The sequence below is a fragment of the Osmerus eperlanus genome, chromosome 22 (assembly GCF_963692335.1).
Source record: "Osmerus eperlanus chromosome 22, fOsmEpe2.1, whole genome shotgun sequence".
Lineage (NCBI taxonomy): Eukaryota > Metazoa > Chordata > Actinopteri > Osmeriformes > Osmeridae > Osmerus > Osmerus eperlanus.
Window position 1 is genome coordinate 1,713,650 of NC_085039.1, and position 27,471 is coordinate 1,741,120.

General features: G+C 42.6%; 1 long non-coding RNA gene across 1 annotated transcript; it reads left to right on the forward strand.

Moving 5' to 3' along the window:
* The first annotated feature begins 12,890 nt into the window (after positions 1–12,890).
* On the forward strand, positions 12,891–13,770 carry LOC134008974 (uncharacterized). Its single transcript, XR_009928211.1, has 3 exons — positions 12,891–13,237; positions 13,332–13,465; positions 13,653–13,770. It is a non-coding gene; the product is annotated as an uncharacterized LOC134008974 (long non-coding RNA).
* The last annotated feature ends 13,701 nt before the right edge of the window (positions 13,771–27,471 follow it).

The window sequence follows — 27,471 nt, forward strand, 5'->3', positions numbered from 1 at the left end:
GGAGAGAGTGGTTCCATTTGAGCCAGCTTGGAGATAACCATGTCAAAGGCTACGGACAGGTCTACCAGGATCTGGACAGATGACAGGTTGGAGGCTCTAGCTGTGTTGAGAGTGTCCACAATCACCAGGTGAGTCATCTCTGTCAAGTGTCTAGTTTTGAATCTAGATGGTCCGTTTCAGCAGGTCTCCCTGCTTACAATAAGAGATAGCTTATTACAAAAAGAAAAATCAATTTGAATAGAAATGATAGGAGAGATACTGGTGCATAGTTGGTGACATAAGAATAAGTCCAAGCGGGCCTGATTTTCCTTGTGCCGCCCCCTACCAAAACAGAGGGGGAAAAAAATCGCATTTTGTTTCCTTTTTTCCACTGTATTTTGTCTATTTCGGCTGAGTCAATTATAAAAATGTATTGTAAAAAATAATACTTATTAAATACTGATTGGTTAGTTGGGTGGTATAAAGTCGAGGACAGCAGCAAGAAAGCTGGGAGTCAGATGGCTGAGAGGTTAGGGAATCGGGCTACCAATCAGAAAGTTGCCGGTTTGATTCTTGGCCCTACTTGCCTCGGGGGAATGTCCCTGTACTTAATGTAAGTAGCTCTGGATAAGAGCGTCTGCTAAATGACTAAATGTAGAGCTGCGCTGTGAAGTTTCTGGACAGTTGACAGCCTCTTGTCACATCTGGTGGTTAGCTAGCTAAATCTTCTTTTGAGTCTTTGAGCAAAACAAGGAGAAAATAGTTATTGCATTCCAAATATAATTTTTTCCTCTGTGGTAACATGATTGATCGTTGTGTGTTCATGCAGATACATATTTCAATTAGCTGAGGCAGAGGAGCAAATGCATGCCACTATTTTTAATATTTTACTTGTCAGTGAGGACCATACAAAGATCAATTCAATTGTACTCAGTTTCTCAGATTGCACCAAATTGAAGCTTTAAACTGCTAAAATGTAAAAATAATTTCCCCAAAAGTGGGCTAGAACCGGGCCTGTGTCAGAATAATACACAGTACTATGATGAACATGTTCCAGATCTTCAATAGGTTCACCAAGTACAGAGGGTCAAAAATGCAATTTACAAATAATCCATTTCATGGTTGAGCAGTGCATTGGCATTGCAGAAATACCCTTGGTCTAAAGTATAGGCAAGGTGCAATCCCCTATTTGTATTTAATTTCAGACTCTCTTTATCTGCAATTGCCATAGTTAGACCCAGATTTTGTATTTGTCATACATGTGGTATTTATCGTAAATTGATTTTTTCCCATATAATATGGAAAAACACAGGAGGTTGTTGTTGGATATCACATGTTGATGCACTGCCTGTGGTAAAACAAGATGACACTTCGTTTTAGTACAATTACTCGATATAGACTTGCCCCAAGCCTGTAGATCGTTCTTTGATTAGTAATTTGTGTGGTTGGAAATTGCACAAAAAAACTCCACAACATATCGTTTGAGAAACTTGTATCACAACTTGTATCACCTTGTGATGCGGGGTGAGTGGAGGACCCAAGCGCGAGGAAACACAGAGGCAGGATTTACACTAAAAAGGGTTTCTTGGTTAGTGAACCTATATAAACAAACGGAGCAACAGGTCGAGAGGTGGTCTAGTCTCCCGATCTCTCTCGCTGGTAGAATTAATATTATCAGAATCAATGTCTTGCCGAAGTATTTATTTTTATTTCAGTGTTACAATTTTGATTAATAAGAATTTTTTTACCAAAATAGATTCTTTAGTTGCGTCCTTTATTTGGAATAAAAAGACGCCAAGAATTAAAAAATCATTTTTACAAAGACCCAAACACATACAGTTAGGTCCATAAGTATTTGGACATTGACACAATTTTCATCATTTTGGCTCTGTATACCACCACAATGGATTTGAAATGAAACAATCAAGATGTGCTTTAAGTTCAGACTTTCAGCTTTAATTTCATGGTATTTACATCCAAATCAGGTGAACGGTGTAGGAATTACAATACATTTTATATGTGGCCCCCCCCTTTTTAAGGGACCAAAAGTAATTGGACAATTGGCTGCTCAGCTGTTCCATGGCCAGGTGTATGTTATTCCCTCATAAAGGGAGTTCGTTATTTCATTGACAAGGAGCAGATAAAAGGTCTAGAGCTCATTTCAAGTATGGTATTTGTGTTTGGAATCTGTTGCTGTCAACTCTCAATATGAAGTCCAAAGAGCTGTCACCATCAGTGAAGCAAGCCATCGTTAGGCTGAAAAATCAAAAGAAACCTATCAGAGAGATAGCAAAAACATTAGGTGTGGCCAAATCAACTGTTTGGTACATTCTTAAAAAGAAAGAACGCACTGGTGAGCTCAGCAACACCAAAAGACCCGGAAGACCACGGAAAACAACTGTGGTGGATGACAGAAGAATTCTTTCCCTGGTGAAGAAAAACCCCTTCACAACAGTTGGCCAGATCAAGAACACTCTCCAGGAGGTAGGCGTATCTGTGTCAAAGTCAACAATTAAGAGAAGACTTCACCAGAGTAAATACAGAGGGTTCACCACAAGATGTAAACCATTGGTGAGTCTCAAAAACAGGAAGACCAGATTAGAGTTTGCCAAAAAACATCTAAAAGAGCCTGTACAGTTCTGGAACAACATCCTATGGACAGATGAGACCAAGATCAACTTGTACCAGAATGATGGGAAGAGAAGAGTATGGAGAAGGGAAGGAACTGCTCATGATCCAAAGCATACCACCTCATCAGTGAAGCATGGTGGAGGTAGTGTTATGGCGTGGGCATGTATGGCTGCCAATGGAACTGGTTCTCTTGTATTTATCGATGATGTGACTGCTGACAAAAGCAGTAGGATGAATTATGAAGTGTTTCGGGCAATATTATCTGCTCAGATTCAGCCAAATGCTTCAGAACTCATAGGACGGCGCTTCACAGTGCAGATGGACAATGACCCGAAGCATACTGCGAAAGCAACCAAAGAGTTTTTTAAGGCAAAGAAGTGGAATGTTCTGCAATGGCCAAGTCAATCACCTGACCTAAATCCAATTGAGCATGCATTTCACTTGCTAAAGACAAAACTGAAGGGAAAATGCCCCAAGAACAAGCAGGAACTGAAGACAGTTGCAGTAGAGGCCTGGCAGAGCATCACCAGGGACGAAACCCAGCGTCTGGTGATGTCTATGGGTTCCAGACTTCAGGCTGTCATTGACTGCAAAGGATTTGCAACCAAGTATTAAAAGTGACAATTAGATTTATTATTATGTTAGTTTGTCCAATTATTTTTGGTCCCTTAAAAAGGGGGGGCCACATATAAAATGTGTTGTAATTCCTACACCGTTCACCTGATTTGGATGTAAATACCCTGAAATTAAAGCTGAAAGTCTGCACTTAAAGCACATCTTGATTGTTTCATTTCAAATCCATTGTGGTGGTATACAGAGCCAAAATGATAAATTGTGTCAATGTCCAAATACTTATGGACCTAACTGTAGGAGTAATGGGATTGCCCAGCTTCCGGCTCTATTATTGGGCCTGTAACATTCAATGTATGTCATTCTGGAATGGATCTCTTACACCTGATTGGGAACAGATGGAAAATCAAGCTTTTTCTCCTAATACACTGAGATCATTGATGCATTATTCCTCTGATCTTTCAAAATTTAAGGCTCAGAATCCTCTTGTATCTCACTCACTTAAAATTTGGTCTCAAATCAGAAGACATTTTCAGTGGAATCAATGTTCAGTCCTTACACCAATAACTGGTAATCAAGCGCATAAGCTATTTGCAGGTCAAACATTTCGACATTGGGACCTTAAAGGAGTGCATACAATTATGGACCTCTTCATTGACAAAATATTTCCAACATTTGAACAGTTAATACAAAAATGTAATATTGATAACAAGGACTTTTTTAAATACTTGCAAATACGCAACTTTACTTAAACGACATTTCCCTCTTTTCCCAATCAACCTGAAATATGTCCTATGAATACTGTATTATTGAACAACCCGCTCAAAAAAGGATCTATTTCTAGAATATATAATTACCTTCCGCAGATAGATTCTACAACTACACTTGACCATATAAAGGATGCTTGGAGTGAAGACCTAGGAATAAACATCACAGACGACCAATGGATCGAAGCTCAAGAGCGGGTCCACTCTTCAGTTTGTATCAGACACGGTCTGCTGCAGTTTAAAATCCTGCACCGATTGCACTTTTCCAAACAAAGACCGTCCAGGATGTTTCCGGGAGTGGACACCTCTTACGATCGTTGTGGAAATGCTCCTGCTTCATTGTCACATACATTTTGGAACTGTCCCTGCATCACCCTCTATTGGTCTTAAATAATTGAGACTTTGTCAGCAATTTTTTAAGTTAGACTCCCAGCAGATCCAGTAATGTCATTATTTGGTGTTATACCTGCAGATATACATTTGAACAGCTCACAAATTAATGTATTGTGTTTTGTAATGTTGCTAGCCAGACGTCTAATTTTACTAAACTGGAAAAACAAAATTCCTCCTACTCATCAAAACCTTCTTAGAGATGTAATGAAAAATTTACAATTGGAAAAAATAAAATATTCTTTAAGGAATGAAGAACGAACATTTTACTCAATTTGGCAACCTTTTATTAATTATTATAACAAGTAAATTTGGTCGGTCCTCCTAATGCCTGTTTGGATATATTTTTACTAGTGGTGGGCCGTTATCGGCGTTAACGCGCTGCGACTCTTATCGGCAATAAAAAAAATATCGCCGTTAATCTATTCTCAAAGTTGGGTTGGGAGCTGGGTCTATACTACGCAAGCTATGATGACTTTCACCTTAATATTTTAGCGCGGATGTATACCTAGCCGAATTGCACTGTAGGGGGCGAGAACGAGTCTTCGAAACCGGTGTGTATGCCTTGTGTATGAAATTATCACGTGACGTGCTAACATGGATGCAGCTATGATGCCGCCTGGTTTGCTTCAGGGAAAATGTATTTTTAAGAAGCTTCCCAATGGAAACCTCGACAAGACTAAGGTTGTTTGCACCTTGTGCTATGCGGAATTAGTTTACTGTAGGAGTTCTTCCAGTCTCAAATACCACCAAGCACTGATGTAGCGCAGGGGAAGAGTCGTCGTCAAACTACGATGTCTGAGTGCAACCGAGGCAAGCCCGTCAGCACAGCTCTATCAGCCAAGCTAACTAATCTAATAAACAGTTAATAAACACTAGTACATCTTATTGAACATCATTTATTTTCGGCACCAATTATCATAGTAGAACAGCTTTCTCAAGCAGTTTGTGATGCATTTTGGAAACAGGAGATGAGCTCCTGGTCTAATGCGCCACCTGGCTTGAGAAACCCGTTCTCAAAGACTTACTTTTAGTCATTATTTGGGTAGCACACATATTCTGAATGCCTTTGGCGGAATTCAAATGACCCATTTTAATCTAGATTAACGCGAAGATTAGAGTGAGATTAATCTAGATTTTTAAAATTAATCTATGCCCACCACTATTTTTTACTTAACACTTCAAGTGTGTGCAGGAATAAAAAATAAAAAAAAGACATTTTATGTTATGTTTTGTTTTCTGTTTACATGCATACATATACAAATTGTATATACGTAAGTGATTTGTATAAAACTGTTGGAAAATTGTAATAAAAAAAGAAAGGGTTTCTTGGGAAATACCACGGCGGGGATACTCACATAGACTTTGGACAAAATGGGAACCAGAAACATGCAACATGCTACAAACAACGAACAACGACTGAACAAATATGGACTTTGGGCTCTCTGAATGAAATGGTAGAGAACCTCAATGATGCACTAGACTCTGTAAAGGCCGGTATGCTTCTCCGTTTTCCAAAAAACGGACACATGGGAACGCCCTCCTCTACGGGGAACGCCCTCGGAGAGCCCCGGAGAGCTCGAAGTGCACCTCCTGAATTTTCTAACTATCCGTTGTAATTTCGGAAAGTTACGGATACCCCCTTGGCTGTGATTGGTCAGTATTAAGAACCGCTTGCGTCAGGGATGGGGTTGCCATGATAAACAGGACGAAGAGAATCCTTTGACCGCCATTGCTGTAAGTTTTTACAATTCATATTTCAGCTAAACAGTACATGTAAATCAGCATCTGAATTAAAATGTGACTAGAAATGGGCAGTGTAGTTGCTGAAAATGTGCATATTTTATTGATGAAACGGCTAATTTGTAAATTTGCTCCGACTTCTCGATAACCTAGGTAAATAAACACTCGACGACGACTTACAAAAAAACGTTGCACCACCTACTCTTCTGGCGGTGAATTGTTTTCAGCACCCACAGAGTACGGAGAACCATATACGCAGTCTATCTGTCCGTATCCGTCCGTATCCGTAAGCCCGCCCATCCGTAAACGGAGTCAGAGAAGCATATTGCGGCCTTTAGACTCTGTTGCACCACTGAAAACCAAAAACAAACAAGCAGAACCTCTCCATGGCTGAAAAATTTAAATGTTAGTGAAACGAAAATGGACAAAAACCAAGATCACTATCCACTACAATATATATATAAAGATGCACTAACCACCTATAACAAAACCATCCGTCTAGCAAGGAAATAATATTTTTCCAACATAATTACAGAAAATGCCAGAAACTCCACCATTGACCAGCTGCTAAACAATGCCCCTGCCCCGCCCTCTATCCTCAGCAGTTAAATGTGAAGAGCTTGCTCTGTTATTCAAGAGTGAAATAACTTAGATCAGAGCTAGTATCATAACTATTGGAGGTGAAACTGACACCAGTAGATCTTGCAACATAACCATGAGCACATTTACATGTATCGCACTAAGTGAACTGTCCAAAATCATCAGCAAATGTAACTCCACAACCTCAGATATTGATCCTATACCCACAACATTCTTTAAGCGAGTGTTTGATGGTGTCTCAGGTCCGGTGCTAGATTATAGATTATAAACACATCCCTTAGAACTGGCGTTTTCCCAGATGCCTTCAAGGGGTGATTGACTGGGTTTTTGGGGTATTTCACACTGTTCCTTAATACCAAATAGTGTATTTACATTTACATTACGTTACGATTCCCAACACAAGCTCTTCTCCTGTCTGGCCCCCCAGTGGTGGAATCAACTCCCCACCTCCATCAGAGACACTGACTGTCTCTCCACCTTCAAGAAAAGGCTCAAGACGCACTTGTTCCGGGAGTACAACGGTACTTAGGAATGGTTCGCTTGACCCGATGTTAGTTTCCTCAAGGATCACAATGACTCTTGCTTAGAGACTTGTTGCTCTTGTGGTTAGTGGTAACTGATTTAACATTTTTGTACTCGCTGTGATATATTGTTTTTATTGTTGCTTGTTTTTTCCACAGGTACACTTGCACTTATAGCGGTTCATGTTGTTTAATTGTAACTTGTTTAACTACATGCTCTTATGGTTCTTCCCTTTGGAACTTGGTTGTTCACAATGTGTGCTTCATGTTTTGGCTACTCGCAATGTTTTTGTGGCTATCTTGTTGTTATGATCAGTGACCTATGCACTTTGTAAAGCTCTCTCTAAGTCGCTTTGGATAAAAGCGTCTGCTAAATGAATAAATGTAAATGTAGTTGTTTGTGCCACTCCTGTTGTCGAGGCAAACAGTATCGACTTAGGTGGGTAACGTTAGCACTACAGTTTAGCAAACAAACTATCGTGATTCAACTCAGCTTCAGTTAGCTCTAGCTATCTTGCTGAAAAATAGATCTAGACAAACATGATCTTGAATTGTAGATTTACATAGCTTAGATCAGGGGTCACTAATTGGCGGACCACGGTCCGGGTCCGGACCCAGGCGGTTCCCTATCCGGACCTGGACCTATAACCGATATATTATTATGGAATTAATTCATTTTGACGGAACTTTTCCATTTTAACCGGCACATCTTTTTGTTCCAACTAAATGTGGTTTCTATCTTACTTGTCCAATACAAAGGTCCAATCAGGATCTTTAAGAACTGTGATCACCATGACAAGTCACTCACTGAAAGTTGGCCGCAACCTCTGTGGGTCAGGTTGTGTGTGTCATTTGCAACAAAACAGGCTAATCGATTTGCTAACAGTACCTGTTTCTTCCTTAGCGAAAAACGCATTAAGTATCCTAGCGTTCTCACGAACTAGCATCACATCAAACATAGAATGTGCATGCCCTATTTTTACTCCCAGTCCATCCCTACCGCAACATTAAGCACCCCCCCCCCCCCCCCCCCCAGGGCCAGAAAAATTAACCATAATTGTTCCGGACCCTGGACTGAATAAAAATTTGGTTAGTGGACCTTTTGGGTTTCTAATTGAGTACCCCTGGCTTAGATGATCCCTGTGCAGTTCGACCCAACACATTTGCGCGAACCATTACACCAAGGACGGTTTTGAAAACCTGGGACAATGTAAAGCAGGATTTGCTATGAAGCTATTGCTGAAAAGAGGTGCGTTCCGACCTTATGTTCATCATAACCGCAAGCTGAAGTATGATTTTGTAGGTAAAAGTTATTAGCAATGCTAACGTATCCTGTATCTACCTGCCTTTCTCCAGTTCTTTCAAATAGATCATCTAGACAGGCGTTGGCAATAGGCTAGACTAGCCTATTGTTAACGCCTGTCTAGATTTGAGTTGAATGCCACAGCCTCAACTGACTTGACATGTACGCTATTCAAAGAGCATTGTGTGTGAACACCAAACGTCATTTCTTCAGAACTGATATTGCTAACGCTAACTAATATATTCGTTTTCTGGCTATTTTTTCAGAAGCTTCCCTTCTAATGCCAACTACAGCTAGTCTAGCTAGAGTAAATTGCTAAGTAAGGTATGTTGATGTGTTTATAAACATATTTAGCATTCTACCTATGCTAGATACAGGAGACGTTAGCATTGCTAATAGGCTAACAGCTTGCGTTTGTGATGAGCATACAGTTGGAACATCACCTCTTTTCAGCAACAGCGGCTTAGCAAATCCTTCTTTAAATTGTCCAAGGTTTTCATTCTGTGATTTATGTACCCTTAGTATAGATAGTCCACATATTTAAATTTTAGGTATATGTTTATTGTATGCACCTTCCTGCCAAAGCAAATTCCTTGTCTGTGCAAACTTTCATGGCGAATAAATCCCATTCTGATTCTGATTCAAAACTGTCTTTGGTGAAATGTTCGAGCATAAATGAGTGTCGAACTTGATCACAGGGATCTTCTCATAGAAAAACATCAGCCATGCCCGTCGAGTGTCTGGTCCCTTGGGAAGATTATGAAAAGTGTCAGCATTCCCAGTACAGCCTGGAACACTGCATTTACGATGGTCGATTTTCAATATACTTTAAAAACTTTCAAACTTTCTCCTTTGTTGTTCGCGTGGAAGTACACAGAGCAGCGTGCAGCTAAACTAGTGTCTGAGATCATTGGCCAGAACACCAGAGGGCTGGTCTGTATGTAAATGTTGGGGCGTGACAAAGGTAATGCTATATTTGTGATGTCACAAATGAAGCTTGCGCAAGTTCAGTCAGGCAAGACCGATCTCTGCACTCTGGCTTAATCGTAGCTTCCCCCGTTCCCTGGTCGGGCGGTCACTAGGGTTCAGGTCGATTAACGCTCCTGCTATCAATTAATGGTGTCACATGATCCGTGCCTTTAAATATGATTCTGTCCCTGTGTAGTTTGTCCATGCTATCAAGTGCGCGACCCTCCACCACCCCGTCGCCACCCCGTTCCTGTCTCAGTCTTCGGCTCGATTGGTCGTCGGCTGCCGCCACCGCCACCAGTGTCTGGACCGTGGGGGATTATTCTTCGGGCATTGGGCAGGCGCCCGTTGATCTATATAATTCCCTGTGGGGTTCAAGCTCCAAACACCATAGTACATTTATTAGTCTGTAATAAACATATTTCACTCATCCCAGGTCTCTCCTGATTGAAATACAGCTTTTTCAAAACCGATCGTTTAACAGCTGCAGTTTCAAGTTGTGAGATTTAGATAGGAAAGAGGTGTCAATGGACTCTGAGGTTCACTGTATGTCCATTTTACCCACCAAACTGTCGTTATTCAATTATGACAAGGTAAAATTGGTTTTGCAATCAATGAACCCTTTCAAAACAGCTGTTGTAAAGCCCTTATTAAAAGAAACCCAAATTGTATAACAGTATACTTGCAAATTACAGACCAATATCAAATCTTCCATTTATTAGTATTAGAAAAGATAGTATTCGTCCAATTAAATTATTTTCTTAAAGAAAATAACATATTGGAAGTCTCTCAGTCAGGTTTCAGAATATTTCACAGTACTGAAACTGCTCTCACCAAAATAATTAGCGACCTCAGACTAAACTCTGATGCAAATAAAGTCTCTATCCTTATACTGTTAGATCTCAGTGAAGCATTTGATACCATTGATCTCGACATCCATAATCCTTTTCATTATTATTTTGACAATGTCAGTGGAAATGTTTTGAAGCAGTGTTAATGTGACACACAATGCTTGCCTATGTTAGCAATGTACGTAGCTTACTCTTGAGGAGTTTATTGCAGATCAATGAATTTTATCGCTTTCACCTCCTCTGTGATTTAAGTGACATTTTTAAATGCAATACCTTTGTCTGTCACTGTAAAATGTCTTAAAATGTATATTAGTTATATCTCAATCCAGAGTGTTGATGTGAACTGAATTGTCAGAAGGCTGCATCAGCACCTGAGGGGTACAGTTGAAACCAGAAGTTTATATACAGTACACTGTGCAAAAAGACACATTTTTTCTCACTGTCTGAAGTTGAATCAGACTAAACCTCTCCTGTTTCAGGTCCGTTAGGATTACCAAAATGATTTAACTTTTGCTAAATGTCACAATAATGAGAAAGAGAATATTTTAGAGATTTTTTCATTACTTTCTTCAAGGTCAAAAGTTTACATACAGTTCCTTAGTATTTAGTAGCATTGCCTTTGAACTGCATGACTTGGGTCAAACGTTTTGGGTATCCTTCCACAAGCTTCTTACAGTACTCTGCTGGAATTCTGGCCCATTCCTCCTGACAGAACTGGTGTAACTGAGTCAGGTTTGTTGGCCGCCTCGCTTGCACACGCCTTTTCAGATCTGCCCACAAATGTTTGATGGGATTCAGGTCAGGGCTTTGTGATGGCCACTCCAAGACATTGACTTTGTTGTCCTCAAGCCCCTTTTTAACTATTTTGGCAGTATGCTTAGGGTCATTGTCCATTTGGCAGACCCATTTGCGACCACGTTTTAGCTTCCTGGCTGATGTCCTGAGATGTTGTCTTAATATTTCCATGTTCTTTCTTCATGATGCCATCTATTTTATGAAGAGCTCCAGTTCCTGCTACAGCAAAACAGCCCCACAACATGATGCTGCCACCTCCATGCTTCACAGTTGGGATGGTGTTTTCAGGTCTACAAGCTTCCCCCTTTTTCCTCCAAATGTAACGGTGGTCATTATGCAACCCAGTCTCATCTCAACTCTTCAAATATTGACGCTTGGTCAGAGCCCTTTGGCGTCACTATACCGACGCCAGGGGACGCCTTTTTGGCGTTTTTTTAAGCCTAGGGACGCACATTGACTTCCACGTTAATATGTTCGGCTTTTCCTGTTGAAAATTGTGAAATGGTGTCGTATTTTGACGCATTAGGTCTCCCATAGATTTTGATGAGCGGCTTTCGGATTTTTACGAAACGTCACCAAAATAAGTCGGGTGATTTCGTAAAAATCCGTCCGATGTGCTTTCAACAAGATTTGTTTTGTTATATCCAAGACATAAACGTTATAAATGACATAAACCTTATTTAAGGACATAAAAGTTATTTATAAAATGGACTGATACAAAATAAACCGATCTAAAAACGTAGGCTATATGCATACAAAAAAAAAAGAAATAAAAATCTGGCGGGGGAGGAATATCATTTTATTTTAATCATAATTTTAAGCGCATGGAAGCAAGCATGTCAAATGCACTGACAGGAAAACCTATAAATTATCCAACATTATTGTAATTTTATTATTACACACAAGTCGCTGAAAAGTTTGACGCTCAAGATCTGGCTGGAACTACTTCTACACTGTGCTAGCTAGCTAGCTAGTCTAACCTTATGTCATGCAAGGTCATGAACCGGTGCACATTCATTGGACTCAGACCAATGTTTATCTTTGCTGGCGTGGTCCTTTTTACATCTCATAGCTTGCTAGGTATGACATTTATTGCAGTGGCGATTTCTTTAAGACTGCAAGGGAAGCTCAGCTTCCCCTAACATTTAAAAAAATTCATGGTCAAATATTTACTATTGTGTTAACATTTTAAATGCGTTAGAACACGTTCATAGGGCTGCTTTGAACAGTTTTTTTCAGTGCTTCGAAACTATACGGTCATTGGATAAATGCTGCGATTATGTCCCGCCCTGGACGCTCAGCGTCTCTGGGGGTGAATGGAGGAGTGGGCTGGCCTGGACGCTGGGCTTCCGCGTGATGATTGGAGGGTCTGTCGAAAGACTGCATCTCCTTTTGATTGACAGCGATTTTGTACTATAAAAAGTCGCCGAAGCTATTCAAGCTCAGTCCCATCACGGATTTTGCAACTGTAGTTGAAAGACAAACGGCTGCAACCTATTTCTTGGTATTTGCTTGGCGAAATTGCTAGCCAATTTTCATCATACATTTCATACAATTATGCATCACATTCCTTGTTTCAGTTGAACCTAATTCCCATATTTCCTTCGGGTTTAAATATTTTTTGGTTAGATCGTTCGTTCATTCATTCATACAGTAGGCTAGGCTAGTGTCGTAGGGGTGAACTAGCCAGTGAACTGAAAATATATATGATGTAGGCCGAAAATGAGCTTCCCCTGTTTGAAAGACCAGCAGCCGCCACTGATTTATTGTATTGTATTTTTTATCTTTTCTTACTTGCAGCTGAAGTCACGCATTTTCTGGAAACGATATCCTTATTACCTCACCATATCCTTGCCTTACAGTAGCCTATTTCATAATTTGTCAGGACGTACCTGTGTATACCTGTGTCCACCTATCTCTGTCTACCTGTATTACGCCCTCCACAGGCTCTTCCTGTCTTTCTGTTTGTCTGTGTTTGTGTGCATCTCCAGGCTCCAGTGATCCAGTCCATCCTACCTGCACAAGATCCACACCTGCGGTCCAGTTTCCCAATAACTTGCGGTGACATACCCTGGGTTTGCCCTCCACTCACCGCCAGATCGTTGTTTTTACAACCTGGTAGCTACGTTCCCTGCCTCCTTGTACTTCCGAGTCTATTATCTACTATTTGTATTCAAAGTGTTCTAATATTGCACTTTCTTGTGTCCCAAAGAAACATCCCACTCGCCATCTTCCCATTTGTCTGTCTGCTCTTTCAACTCAATGATGAGTGATTTGCAGTTGATGGAATTGGAGGATGAGCTCAGGAGTGCAGATACATTTATTGAACATCTCAAGACAGAACAGGTAAAGTAGCTTCTGTTTTGTCTATAGTTAACAGTATTCCTTCTTACCAGTCCATATAAGATACATGGAGGTGTATTTAAAAGACATGAATCAGAAGGTTTACGCTACTTTAACTGCTTTTTCTGTCAGTAGTCCGAAGGCATTTCCCATATTGGTAAACCTTTCTTAAACCATGTTGTAATTCTAGACAGAGAAGAACAGACAGAAAACTAGGACTGCATCACCAAAGCCTGTTCATTGGAAGTAGAGGGACCACAATGGGGACATTGTTCACCAGCGCCCACGAGCCCTTAGAAAGCAGTCAACATCAAGACCAGACGATGTTTCTTCTTCACAGCCATTAGACCATGGCCAACACCTAGACCATGGTGAATAATCTTTTGTTCCAAATGCTGTATTTCAACAGTGTGTTGTGGCAATGTTGAAGTTATGATATTATTCTTTTTTCTCCTCCCTTTTGAAGATTTTAATATGCAGCAGCTTGAGGACCTTCTACAGGACTCAGAGAACATTGAATCGCAAGATTTTGTTCAGCAGCCACCATTGTCCAGTGGAGTCAAAGGCAGAAAGAGGTCCAACAATGTTGGCAACAGGCGAGGCCACAGGACCTTGACAATTTACTTTCTGCTGAGAACATCGTCCAGATGACATGCAATCACTGTCACGTGAAAGAAGCTGTCATCCGTTGTGGGGAATGTATGCCCTCAGAGTGGTTTTGTGATGAGTGTGATGGCTTGGTACATAAACACCACACCCTACACAACAGGCAAACCATCAGGGATGGATTTTTCAAATACATCCTGCCAACAGAGTCTGTGACACTCCATGATGAAAAATACATCATTTGTGAACAAGGTTGGCGTTGCTTTTTCAATTGATTGACAATTTTCTTAACAGATCATTCTTATCTGAAATCGAAATGTGTTATTTAAGTCATTACTCACAACCCAAACATTCTTAATTGTATACATTATGGTTCTTTGCCTTGCAGATTGTGTTCTGCCAACAGCTCTACCTCAAAGGATATGCTCTTGTGACACCGCTGATGCAGCAGTCTCTGTTGGTAGATCCATCATATTGGTTTGCATAAATGGTAGGATCTTGTTAAACTTGCTCTCAGGCTGTTATGATCTTCACGTTTCGGTCCTAACATGCAAACATTGCAACCAGAAATGGGCTCCAGAAGTCAGTGACTTTGTAAAGAGTGGTTACTGGCCCGCTACCATGCAGGCACAAACACTGTTCCACCAAAATCTCTTCCATTGCTTTGAGGCTATGAAGACAGCCGCTCCAGGAATGTCCAGACAAGCCTTTACAGCAATGTTGGACCAGAGAACAAAGCAATATGGAAGAGTAAGTAAAAAGCAGTTCAAGGTCCACAAGTGGCTGTAATAGGTAGTACATATTTCAGATAATAGACTGAAGACCTTAGCACACAAAATAGTCATTTGCATCCTTATGGATTTGAAAAGTTGCATACAAAACACAAAACATACAAAGGCAAATATGTAGTTTATCGTCTTGAAAGCTGTATTATATTCTTTCCTTTAGACTGGCAAAGTGAATGCAGATGCATTTCAGATAAGTTTTCTGCAATTTGTGTACTGCAACTATGAAGAGAACCAACTTCTTGGAAAGGAGGCATTGGTCTGTCCAGCCTGTAGCCCTGGAATGGTGGCTGTTTCTGTGGATGGCAACAGAAAGTTGTACAGGTTCCAGAAAACAAACCAGTGAGTTCTGTGCACACATTATAAACAGCCAATGTAGTTAATATACAGTATGTCCACCTGTTTTTAGACCAGGCCCGCCCGCGGGCCCGAAACACTGCCCCCTCCTCCCCCAGTTACTAGGCACTAAATGTTAATAAATATATTTTTTAGACTACTACACATGTTATACATCATTGGAAAGCTACGATTCTTGTGCTTGTAGATATGTAAACCATTTCAAGATCGAGTCACAACAACAACTTTAGTCAACGTCTTTGTCCAGTCACCACTTTGGTGTTGTTTACAAAGCCAAACGTCTCTACTTACCCTCAAAGGTTCCGTGTCGTCCAGGGCCCCGTTCGTCGTAAGGGTTGAAGCTAAGTTAATCAATTGTCCCTTTAGCCCGTTAACATTAGCGAGATGAGTGAGAACAGCAAATATCGGTTCGTCAACGGCTGATCCGCATCCAAATCATGTGGTTAATTTCAATCAGGCTAAACTTATCAGGGAAATTGCACGTGCACGTCCCACCGCTGCCAGAGCAAGACAAGCAGCTTGGGAAAAAATTGCCGATAAGCTAAATGCGAAAGTTTTGGGGAAATGTATAGGCTCATCTTAAGTGCCTCATTACCCCAATCAATCAGATCACATTTCTTTAATTGTGCCTGCTGGTATAGGCTTAATGGAAATTAATAATCGAATGAGATCTTGCTAGCGAAAATAATGATCTCAACTCTTTCAGAATAAGTAGGCTAGATAAAAACAAGGCCAAAGAGTATCTAATTGATACGAATTCATAGACAATTATGATATATGTAGGTTAGCACAGGTTAGTGCTAATTGATGTTACTATGGTGATTTATCGAAAGTTGCTTCCACGAACCAAAAAGAGGGGCGTTTTTTATCTTAGCCTGAAAATTAGCTCGCTAAACCGCTTAGCGAGCTACGACGAATACCCCCCAGGTATGCAAACAACACATCAAAACTTGATCTGCGTACATTCCCAAGGGTTCAAAGTATCTAACCATGTAAAGTAATTCGTCCAAATACAATATTTTACGTTCATGAATAGCCATTATCCTTTGTTTCATTATGCAAGTTAGCCGACGGAAGAAACAACTTGTTCACATAAAAGTGTTATTTTCTCCGGTTAGCAACGGAGCATTTAAGATATGAAGGCATCAAAATGTCCGTTGAACCCTCCCCTTTTGATTGACACCTTGTTTGACCCAATAGGAGCTTCCATGCCCCGTTGACAGCCCTCTAAAGCCCCCCCCCCACACTCGTTCTAAACAAATTTCTCGAACTGGCTTCGACGGGCTCTGAAATTAGCTCGTTAGCCTTGTAGCTGACAGTTAGCTGAAAATGCCAATAATCTTTGTGCGCCAATCCTGGGAATCAGATAAAGCACTCCAATGTGTTCATGCTTCAGTTTTTGTGTTTCAGTAATACTAAATAGGGATTTAGATATTATATATGATAGTTCTAAGTACCACCTTTCATTAGAGATAACAATTATGAAAAATAATACCTTTTTATCCTAAGTATTTGACCTTGGTTACAAAGGGTCATTTTGGAGTCTCCAAAAGGCCCTTTTAGAAAACGCCTGGATGTACTCTTGTACATGTGTCAAATATGAATATATTGTGGTATTATGTTTGAATTTTGATTTGAATTGGGTAAGGCTTCAACCTGTGGTCCAATTTAGTCTTCCAGCTAATACCTACCACCTCTAGGCCTCTTCAGGCCTGTTTTCAAAACAAAATCTAGGCGGAAATAGAAACTTTCACTTTCCTTGTGTTCAAGCTTCTATTACTCAACACCAGTAGGACTGACAGGGGTCCTGACAACAGGGGAAATAACTTCAGTGTCAGCTTTCAAAAGAGATCATTTACATGCATGCACTCCAAATGGTTCAAGAACAGCTTTCAATTTACTTTGGGTATGCTGTTTAGGCGTTTTTTAGGCGTTTTGGGGAGTCAGGTGGCTGAGCGGTGAGGGAATCGGGCTAGTAATCCGAAGGTTGCCAGTTCGATTCCCGGTCATGCAAACTGACGTTGTGTCCTTGGGCAAGGCACTTCACCCTACTTGCCTCGGGGGAATGTCCCTGTACTTACTGTAAGTCGCTCTGGATAAGAGCGTCTGCTAAATGACTAAATGTAAATGTTTTCAGGCAAATTTAACAGGATTATGAAAAGGTTAATGTCACTGTTAATGTCAATGTTTTTTTTGATAAGTGCTACATATATAAAAGGTCCTATTACAAAGGTAGTCCATAATACATTGTCTTAAAGGAGTGAAGAGGTAGGGTTCTTCGATGGAGTGTTTTTAGCCCGAGACTCTGAGGTGTCCAGTTTTGTTGAGGAGGTCCGGGGAACTGTCAAGAGTGTAAATTTTACATTATTCTGAACAACATTTATTGGGATTATTTTGTAACTAATTAAAGTTAAAGTAGAAAACACGATTGCCTTTGGAGAAGGGAGTCTATGATCAGGTGGGGATACAGCACTAGATTCTTATCCAGGGGGCACAGTACATTCATACTGCATATTGCTTTATCCTTCAAATGTAAGATAGGTCAGGCAAAGTGTGGAAGAAATTGCGATTTCCTGTGTGCTTACATTATTCACTAATCATTGGATACTAGTTAGTATGTTCTCATGTAAGCTTGCTAAATAAGAGTAGATTGTGTCTATGTGTCAGGGTTAATAGATGTTCGGGATCAGGAGAAAGTACTGGGTAAACGTCCTTTGTCATGACTACAAGGAGAGCGCCAACTATGATCTCTCTAGTCTGAGTGGTCATGTGTTGGGAGCTGTGAATCTCTTTCTCTGAGACTGTTGTAACGTCATTACTGCCTGACTGTCACTATCTATGTTTACATTCCTGTGCCCTATAAAAGATGGTCCTCCGGCCTTCAGAGCCGAGAGAGACATGATTGAGACCTAAGCCTGGTGTTGTGTTGCCATTTAGTGTCAGCGGTCTGGTTCTCTCCCAATCTGCAGATTGATAATACTTATTTAAATCCAGAACTCAACTGAACTTAGTCACTCCGTTCATGAAGAGACAGACAAAACACTTTCTTCATCGAAAGACAGAATCTTGACAGTTAAAGTTTGTGTGTTTGCGTGAACAGTCCTGCAATCTAGTGTACTTGAATTAACTATTGTCATGTTCAAATGATTTACTTTGGTAGACCGCAGGAAAAGCAATGTGTGGTGACTCCCAATGGAATGCAGCAAGAGACTTCAAAGCGGGCCAACAAGTTGGATGAAGAAGGTGTGGAAATTGCTGTGTGTAGACATGGACTTCTTCTCAAAGGTTGGTATGGGTCTGATTAAGTAGTAGTAAAAAAAGAAATAATATATATTTATATTATGATCTAATGCCTCTTTTTCATGTGCATTGTGCTTTGAGTGGTAGAACATAACACTTAACTTATAACATGGGTGAGTTGGTGACCTAGCTAACGTTTTCGGGTTTTTGTTTTAGATTCACTATTAGGTAAGGGAGTGCGCTGGCTCCGCCTTCCCATTGCGGGGAGGGCCAGCGGCTACCAGGTTTTTGTTTTATTTTCACTAACTCAGTCTTGTTTTTCTGTTCAATAAACTTTCGTATTATTTTTTACATACATTTACTTGCGTGGTTGGACTCACCTTTTGTTGGCTGGCAGATTGGGCAATTGGGAAATTATGGGGATAAATTATTCATTTATTATTCATCATATATTTATTCATCAGATATTTAAATTATCCAGATTGTTTTTGAAAAATTCTGATGTAACTCTGTATAACTCGAGACAACTGTCATCTCAATATTTAGGCTACCACACATGTTAATATTGATTAGTGACCATTAGTGAAAATCCGAGTCTGGATGAGGTTGAAGTTCTGTGTGTAATATAAGGTGCGTTCGACTTCATGCAGCGCCTGCGTCGCCTGCAGCCCGGCTGACTTGAAGCAGCCAATGGTATTCTCAGCTTCAAGGCAGCCGGCTGCCGGCGCTGCATGAAGTCGAATACACCTAAAGTCTCATGGGTAGGCTAATCCGTCGATGCGTCATCTCATTTAGAATACTACTCCATTGCCAACTAGGGCATTTAATGCTAATATTGATTACCTCTTCAACACCTCCATTATATTATAATCTATTCATACATACTTTGTATGTGATATATAAATTGTTAAGATGTTCTGTTTTCAAACCCTAAACATGTAAACTTTGAAACATGTAGTTGAAAACCACATTGCTCCTCCTGAATCCAAGGTTCGACAATCCGACGGACCCTCCTCTCCAGCACCCCTGAATAGACTTTCCCAGGGAGGCTGAGGAGTGTGATCCCCCTAAAGTTGGAGCACACCCTCCGGTCCCCCTTTTTAAAGAGGGGAACCACCACCCCGGTCTGCCAGTCCAGAGGCACTGTCCCTGATGTCCACGCGATGTTGCAGAATCGTGCCAACCAAGACAGCCCTACATCATCCAGAGCCTTAAGGAACTCCGGGCGGACCTCATCCACCCCAGGGGCCTTGCCACCGCGGAGCTTTTCAACCACCTCGGCGACCTCAGCCCCAGAGATAGAAGGGCCCCCCCAATGTCCCCAGACTCTGCCTCCACGTCGGAACGCGTGTTGGTGGGATTAAGGAGGTCTTCAAAGTATTCCTTCCACCGATCCAGGATGTCCCCCATCGAGGTCAGCAGCGCACCATCCCCACCATATACAGCGTTGACAGTGCACTGCTTCCCCCTCCTGAGTCGCCGGATGGTGGTCCAGAACCTTTTCGAAGCCGTTCGGAAGTCATTCTCCATGGCCTCGCCGAACTCCTCCCACGCCCGGGTTTTTGCCTCCGCGACCGCCAAAGCCGCATTCCCCTGGCCTGCCGGTACACATCAGCTGCCTCTGGAGTCCTACCAGCCAACAAAGTCCGATAGGCCTCCTTCTTCAGCTTGACGGCTTCCCTCACCTCCGGCGTCCACCACCGAGTCCGAGAGTTACCGCCGCGACATGCACCGACCGCCTTGCGTCCGCAGCTCCGGTCAGCCGCCTCAACAATGGAGGCCCGGAACATGGCCCATTCGGACTCAATGTCCCCGGCCTCCCCCGAGACATGGTCGAAGCTCTCCCGGAGGTGGGAGTTGAAGCTCCTTCTGACAGGGGATTCTGCCAGACGTTCCCAGCAGACCCTCACATTACGTTTGGGCCTGCCAGGCCTGACCGGCGTCTTCCCCCACCATCGTAGCCAACTCACCACCAGGTGGTGATCAGTTGACAGCTCCGCCCCTCTCCTCACCCGAGTGTCCAAGACATTCGGCCTCAGATCCGACGACACGACTAAAAAGTCTATCATCGAACTGAGACCTCGGGTGTCCTGGTGCCAAGTGCACATATGAACACCCTTATGCTTGAACATGGTGTTCGTTATGGACAAGCCGTGTCTAGCACAGAAGTCCAACAACAAAACACCGCTCGGGTTCAGATTGGGGGGGCCGTTCCTCCCAATCACGCCCCTCCAGGTCTCACTGTCATTGCCCACATGAGCATTGAAGTCCCCCAGGAGGACGAGGGAATCTCCGGGAGGAGCGCTTTCCAGCACCCCTCCCAGAGACTCCAAAAAGGGTGGGTACTCTGCACTGCCATTTGGTGCATAAGCACAAACAACAGTGAGGACCCGTCCCCCCACCCGAAGGCGGAGGGAGGCTACCCTCTCGTCCACCGGGGTGAACCCCAACGTACAGGCGCCGAACCGAGGGGAAACAAGTATTCCCACCCCAGCTCGACGCCTCTCACTGAGGGCAACTCCAGAGTGGAAGAGAGTCCAGCCCCTCTCAAGGAGACTGGTTCCGGAGCCGATGCTGTGCGTCGAGGCGAGGCCGACTATATCTAGCCGGAACTTCTCTACCTCGCGCACCAGCTCCGGCTCCTTTCCCGCCAGCGAGGTGACGTTCCACGTCCCTAGAGCTAGCTTCTGCAGCCGAGGATCGGACCGCCAAGGCCCCCGCCTTCGGCCGCCGCCCGTCTCGCACTGCACCCGACCCCTCCTGCGGATGGTGAGCCCACTGGAAGGGGGTCCCACGTTGTCTCTTCGGGCTGTGCCCGACCGGGCCCCATGGGAAAAGGCCCGGCCACCAGGCGCTCGCCATCGAGCCCCACCCCCGGGCCTGGCTCCAGGGGGGGGGCCCGGTGACCCGCTTCCGGGCAGGGGCAACTGAGAACCATTGTTCGTTTTCTTCATGGTAGTTTTTGAGCCACGCTTTGTCTGATCCTTCGCCTGGAACCTGTTTGCCTTGGGTGACCCTACCAGGGGCATAAAGCCCCCGACAACATAGCTTCCAGGATCATTAGGACACGCAAACCCCTCCACCGCGGTAAGGTGGTGACTCAGGGAGGGGCTGGTGACTCAGGGAGTGGAACTGTGGACCAGCTCTATACCCTCGGCAGGGTTCTGGAGGGTGCATGGGAGTTCGCCCAACCAGTCTACACATGTTTTGTGGATTTGGAAAAGGCGTTCGACCGTGTCCCTCGGGGGCTCATGTGGGGGGTGCTCCGGGAGTACGGGGTACCGGACTCCCTGATCGGGGCTGTTCGGTCCCTGTACGACCGGTGCCAGAGTTTGGTCCGCATTGCCGGTAGTAAGTCGAACTTGTTCCCGGTGAGGGTTGGCCAGGGCTGCCCTTTGTCACCGATTCTGTTCATAACTTATATGGACAGAATTTCTAGGCGCAGCCAGGGCATTGAGGGGGTCCGGTTTGGGGACCTCAGGATCGGGTCGCTGCTTTTTGCGGATGATGTGGTCCTGTTGGCTTCATCGGGCCGTGACCTCCAGCTCTCACTGGAGCGGTTCGCAACCGAATGCGAAGCGGCTGGGATGGGAATCAGCACTTCCAAATCTGAGGCCATGGTTATCGACCGGAAAAAGGTGGAGTGCAATCTCCGGGTCGGGGAGGAGATCTTGTCCCAAGCGGAGGAGTTCAAGTATCTCGGGGTCTTGTTCACGAGTGAGGGAAGGATGGAGCGCGAGATCGACAGGCGGATCGGTGCGGCGTCCGCAGTGATGCGGGCTCTGCATCGGTCCGTTGTGGTGAAGAAGGAGCTGAGTCGAAAGGCGAAGCTCTCTATTTACCAGTCGATCTACGTTCCTACCCTCACCTATGGTCACGAACTGTGGGTAGTGACCGAAAGAACGAGATCGCGAATACAAGCGGCCGAAATGAGTTTTCTCCGCAGGGTGTCCGGGCTCTCCCTTAGAGATAGGGTGAGAAGCTCGGTCATCCGGGAGGGGCTCAGAGTAGCTGGAGGGACTATGTCTCTCGGCTGGCCTGGGAACGCCTCGGGGTCCCCCAGGAAGAGCTGGTGGAAGTGGCCGGGGAGAGGAAAGTCTGGGCCTCCCTGCTTAGGTTGCTGCCCCCGCGACCCGACCCCCGGACAAGCGGAAGATGATGGATGGATGGAACATGTAGTTGAACTACAAATATGGCGTTGTTCAAAATCTCGATTTAGTGTTTAATGGAATACGTTTGTAGTTCTTTTAGTAATTTGTGTTTTACACCAATTTCATCTCAAATTTTATATCGGATTGATCAGAAATGTAAAATGTACATGTATTATAGATCAATAAGCATTATATATAATTAGCACTACAAAAGGAAACTTTGGCATGTATTTTTTTCATACTTTTTATTTTATATTACATTCAAGTTTTGAATGTTTTTGTCACACTGCATGGAACGTCTCAATGGAGCAACATGCACATTTTCAGCCCGGTAGCAGCCCATTTTTGGAAAGTTCTTAGCTTGCATGTTCATTTATGTAAGTTTGACACATTCCTGTAAACCCTTATCTGATATATTGACCTTTGAACCCTTGCCAGGGTTCACCTTAAAACCCTATATTTAGTAACCCTAATTAAGGTCATTAGGGTTAGGGTTCCTTTCATGGCACACAGTTCTGGCTTGGTACAGTGAATAACTGGGGTTAGATAAACTGTGTCTTTCAGTTTAATAACCCAAGCCCCTACAGGGGATCAACAGCGCCACCTAGAAAAGGTAATTTCCTAAAATTCGATTCAATTTTTTTTTTCTGCTGAGGCTAGGATCAGCCTGGGATTTTGTATTTGTATTTGATTTTGACCCTCTTCAAATCATACTGGAACCATGTTTGACGATTATGATGTAAAATAATGTTAAGTAAAGGTTACATACAGACATTTAAATGTTGACTTTTCGAGTACTGATACATTTTGACTTTCATAAAAGACCAGTGAATGTATATTTGTCATATTAACTGATTTAAATGTAACTGAGGACAAAGATCTTCTCAAAAATTAGTTTTTTAATTGAAAGTAAAAAAGAACTACATTTCCCAGAACCCCGCCAATATGTTTTAACGTTAATATGCGCCATATTTGTATTCCATGTAAGTTCACTATGGTTATCATTTTAGTTAAGTGTAGCGCACATTATATAAAGACCTATTCAATTACTTTAAAAACTTGTACAAGTCTTACCACGTGTTCAACACGCAAAAAATGAGAATATATCATTTATAATCCATATACGACGTCATCGCGCCGCAATCCCAGTACAGATTATTCATATTCAGCCACAAGGAATCCATCATTTAACATTGTATGCAATGTGGTGTTAATAGGATAACAAATTTACATCCGCTTGTAATGGCCTAATTTTTAATCTAAGTCTTCTCTTCATAAAAATAATACGAAAGTTTATTGAACAGAAAAACAAGACTGAGTTAGTGAAAATGAAACCAAAACCTGGTAGCCGCTGGCCCTCCCCGCAATGGGAAGGCGGAGCCAGCGCGCTCCCTTACCTAACAGTGAATATAAAACAAAAACCTGAAAACGTTAGCTAGGTCACCAACTCACCCATGTTATAAGTTAAGTGTTATGGAGGCAGCCAAGTTGAACCACAATCAATGCCCAGAACCCAGGAAGTTGATAACAAACAAAACATGAACAGAGAAAAAGACAGTGGCCGTAACAGTATCACAACAAGCTCATAAAATGTTACAGTGTATATCAATAGCAAATACAGAATTGGGAACTCTTAAAACAATAATCAGGCAGCTAGGCACATACATTAACAGAAGGCTTCCAGGAATCCTCCCATTCTTTTAAACTGTGAAAAGAAATACACATCAGAATCAGAATATGGTTTATTCACCATGTATGTGAACAAACACAGAATTTACTGTGGCAGGGAGGGGCAAACAATAAACATACAGATCTTAAATTAAGTAAAAGTGAAAAAGTTTAACTATTTCTAAGAACTAAAATCTAAGAATAAAACTATTTAAATATAAAATATATATAAAAATAAGAATAAGACTAAGTAAGTACAATTTTTATAACATAGTTGTTACTTTATCAAAAGTTAGTGAAATAGAGTGATCAATGTTATCTTGTTTTACAACTTCACCATGAGATTATGTGACTTAAGTTAAAGGTCCCCATGGCATGCTGTTTTTGGATGCTTTTATATAGGCCTAAGTGGTCCCCTAATACTGTATCTGAAGTCTCCTCCTGAAATTCAGCCTTCGTGCAGAATTACAGCCATTACGAGAAGTCCCACAATGAGCTTTCCTCAGGATGTGCCATTTCTGTGTCTGTAGTTTTAAATGCTATGAAGAGGAGAGAGGCGGGGCTAACTGCCATGCTTTGGTCGTTTGCAAGCCATGATGTCTCTCGAGGAAAAACCAATATCGTGCTTGCACGGTCGTAGCTCATTTTATCATTGGTGGGCCAAATTCTTTGGACGAGCAAAGCAGAGAAAGGGGAGGTAACCTTTCCCCTTATGACGACATAAGAGGAAAATTCCAGATTGGCCCATCTGAGCTTTAATTTCCTCGAAGGCGGAGCAGGATATCCAGGGCTTAGTTTACACCTATCGCAATTTCTAGCCACTGGGGGACCATAGGTAGGATAGGGGAACTCATTAACGTTAAATAACCTCCTAAAGTGAAGTTTTCATGTCATGGGACCTTTAACACTAGTATAAGTAAAGGTTTGGAGAAGCACATTTCGTCATATTGGCTTAAATAAAATTCAAATCCTAACAGTAATCAAATCAAATGCTTGGACAGTAATATGAATCTGGTATCTGTGGCCGTTACAGGACTATAATTAACACAAAGAATAACAAATCCTTATTGGATACTGCAGTTCTTTAGTAGAGTAGAAGTTAATCTCTCTGATTAAAGTTGGTGATAGTTTATCCACAGAATATTTCATTTATATGCATCTGGGGAGCCAGGTGGCTGATCGGTGAGGGAGTCGGGCTAGTAATCTGAAGGTTGTCAGTTCGATTCCCGGCCGTGCCAAATGACGTTGGGTCCTTGGGCAAGGCCCTTCACCCTACTTGCCTCGGTGGAATGTCCCTGTACTTACTGTAAGTCGCTCTGGATAAGAGCGTCTGCTAAATGTAAATACCCTATTTGGAGACCTTAAGGAACAGTGTGAAATACCCCAAAAACCCAGTCAATCACCCCTTGAAGGCATCTGGGAAAACGCCAGTTCTAAGGGATGTGTTTATACACTACTTGCCTCGGGGGGAATGTCCCTGTACTTACCGTAAGTCGCTCTGGATAAGAGCGTCTGCTAAAATGACTAAATGTAGGCTACTCGGTGTAGAATGATGGTATTTTAGTGAAATGGTAGCTAATGTGCTAGAAGTAGAAGTTGGAGAGCTCACTGTCTGCTGTCTCTGCTGTAAATGTTTACTCCTGTGTTACAGCTCAGGGGAATATTTCATTTATATGCATCTGTATGTTTCACTCATTGAACAAATACATTCTAATTCTATACTGTTTTGTTCGGCTTGACGTAGCGTCCATTATCTGGGTCGTAGGTAGCTTACTTGAGAGAGGCGGCGCCTTCCAGCGAGGGGGCCGAGCTTCAGCTCCTTCAGGCGACACGCCCCCCCAGTCTCAAACAGAGAAGACTGCTGATTTTCTTACGATTTCAAAGCCTAATTTAACATACTTGTCTGTGTTTTTTTTCATTCGAATTTTGATGGGTAGTTAATAACACATTATTCTGTGGTGTGGTGAACTTGAAACTCGTTTTTAATTCCACTTTACAGATCTTTAACCTGACACATCAGATAGTTTGTTGCACAGAACCACCTGGGGAAGTCATCCTTGGAAACTGTTAGGAAAAGGGCAGGCACTTTTACCCCAAAAATTGCAAGTGATTGTATCTGTCTATTAGGGCCAGGCGGTATGACGGTATGACGGTATAAACCGTGCGACGGCAGAAATGTGTCTACCGGGAGAGATTTGGCTATACCGTTTCAACAGGGATGGAAATTTTTTGTCCACCGGCCAACTGTGGCTGGTGGATTTCAAAATCTACCAGCCACTCAATGTTTTTACCAGCCACTTTCTTGTTTTTAACCGACAATGTGTAACTGCATGTGTAAATTAATACTACAAGATCTGCAGTTTATTTAATCTCAGTCTCAAAGAAACACTGACACTTTCTCTTTTATACATACACAAACTGATATACATTTCATTAAATGAGTAGGGCAGATTAAACAACAAACTAACATTCCTCCACCCATCCTCCCCACTCCCAGTACAGTTTACTCCTGCTCATCAGAATCAGATTCTGAAGTTTCAGAGGTGCTTTCCTGAGCGTTCTTCTTCCACGACAGGGCGAACAGCACCCCGACGCGAAGCTGAGGGGTGTAGCTTCACTCTGAAGGACCGCAGAACGTTGGGAAGCCCCTTCACTCTGAAGGACCACAGAACGTTGGGAAGCCCCATTCAAGTGAATGGGGCATTCTACAGCATTAAGAACAGCCGTGTAATAATTGTATTTACCCGCCACGGTGGCCGGTAGGTGAAGCGAGTTTACCACAACACAAAATCACCCGCATTTGGCTGGTGGCGGGTGCTAATTTCCATCCCTGCGTTTCAACCGCGGTATACTTTTGGACTACTTTTTTATTTTTTTAGGTTGGGCAAAAAGGGCTCGCATCGCATAGTAAAACTCAGACTGATCGCTTTCGCTCATTTTGAAATTTTCGTCGGAGGGCATTACGGATCCTTATTGAGCTGTGAGTACGTCACCATGCGGATGGCATGACTACGCATTAGCCAATCGGAATGCTCGTACTGTCGTTGCCTTTAAATAATAGCCAGTAACGTCTTGTAGTACATGCAATACCGTTTTTCCACCACACGATTGGTACCATTTCTTAATTGAATTTACAGAACAATTACTATACCGTGATATATACCGTAACCGTGATATAAAATTACTCATACCGTGATAGATT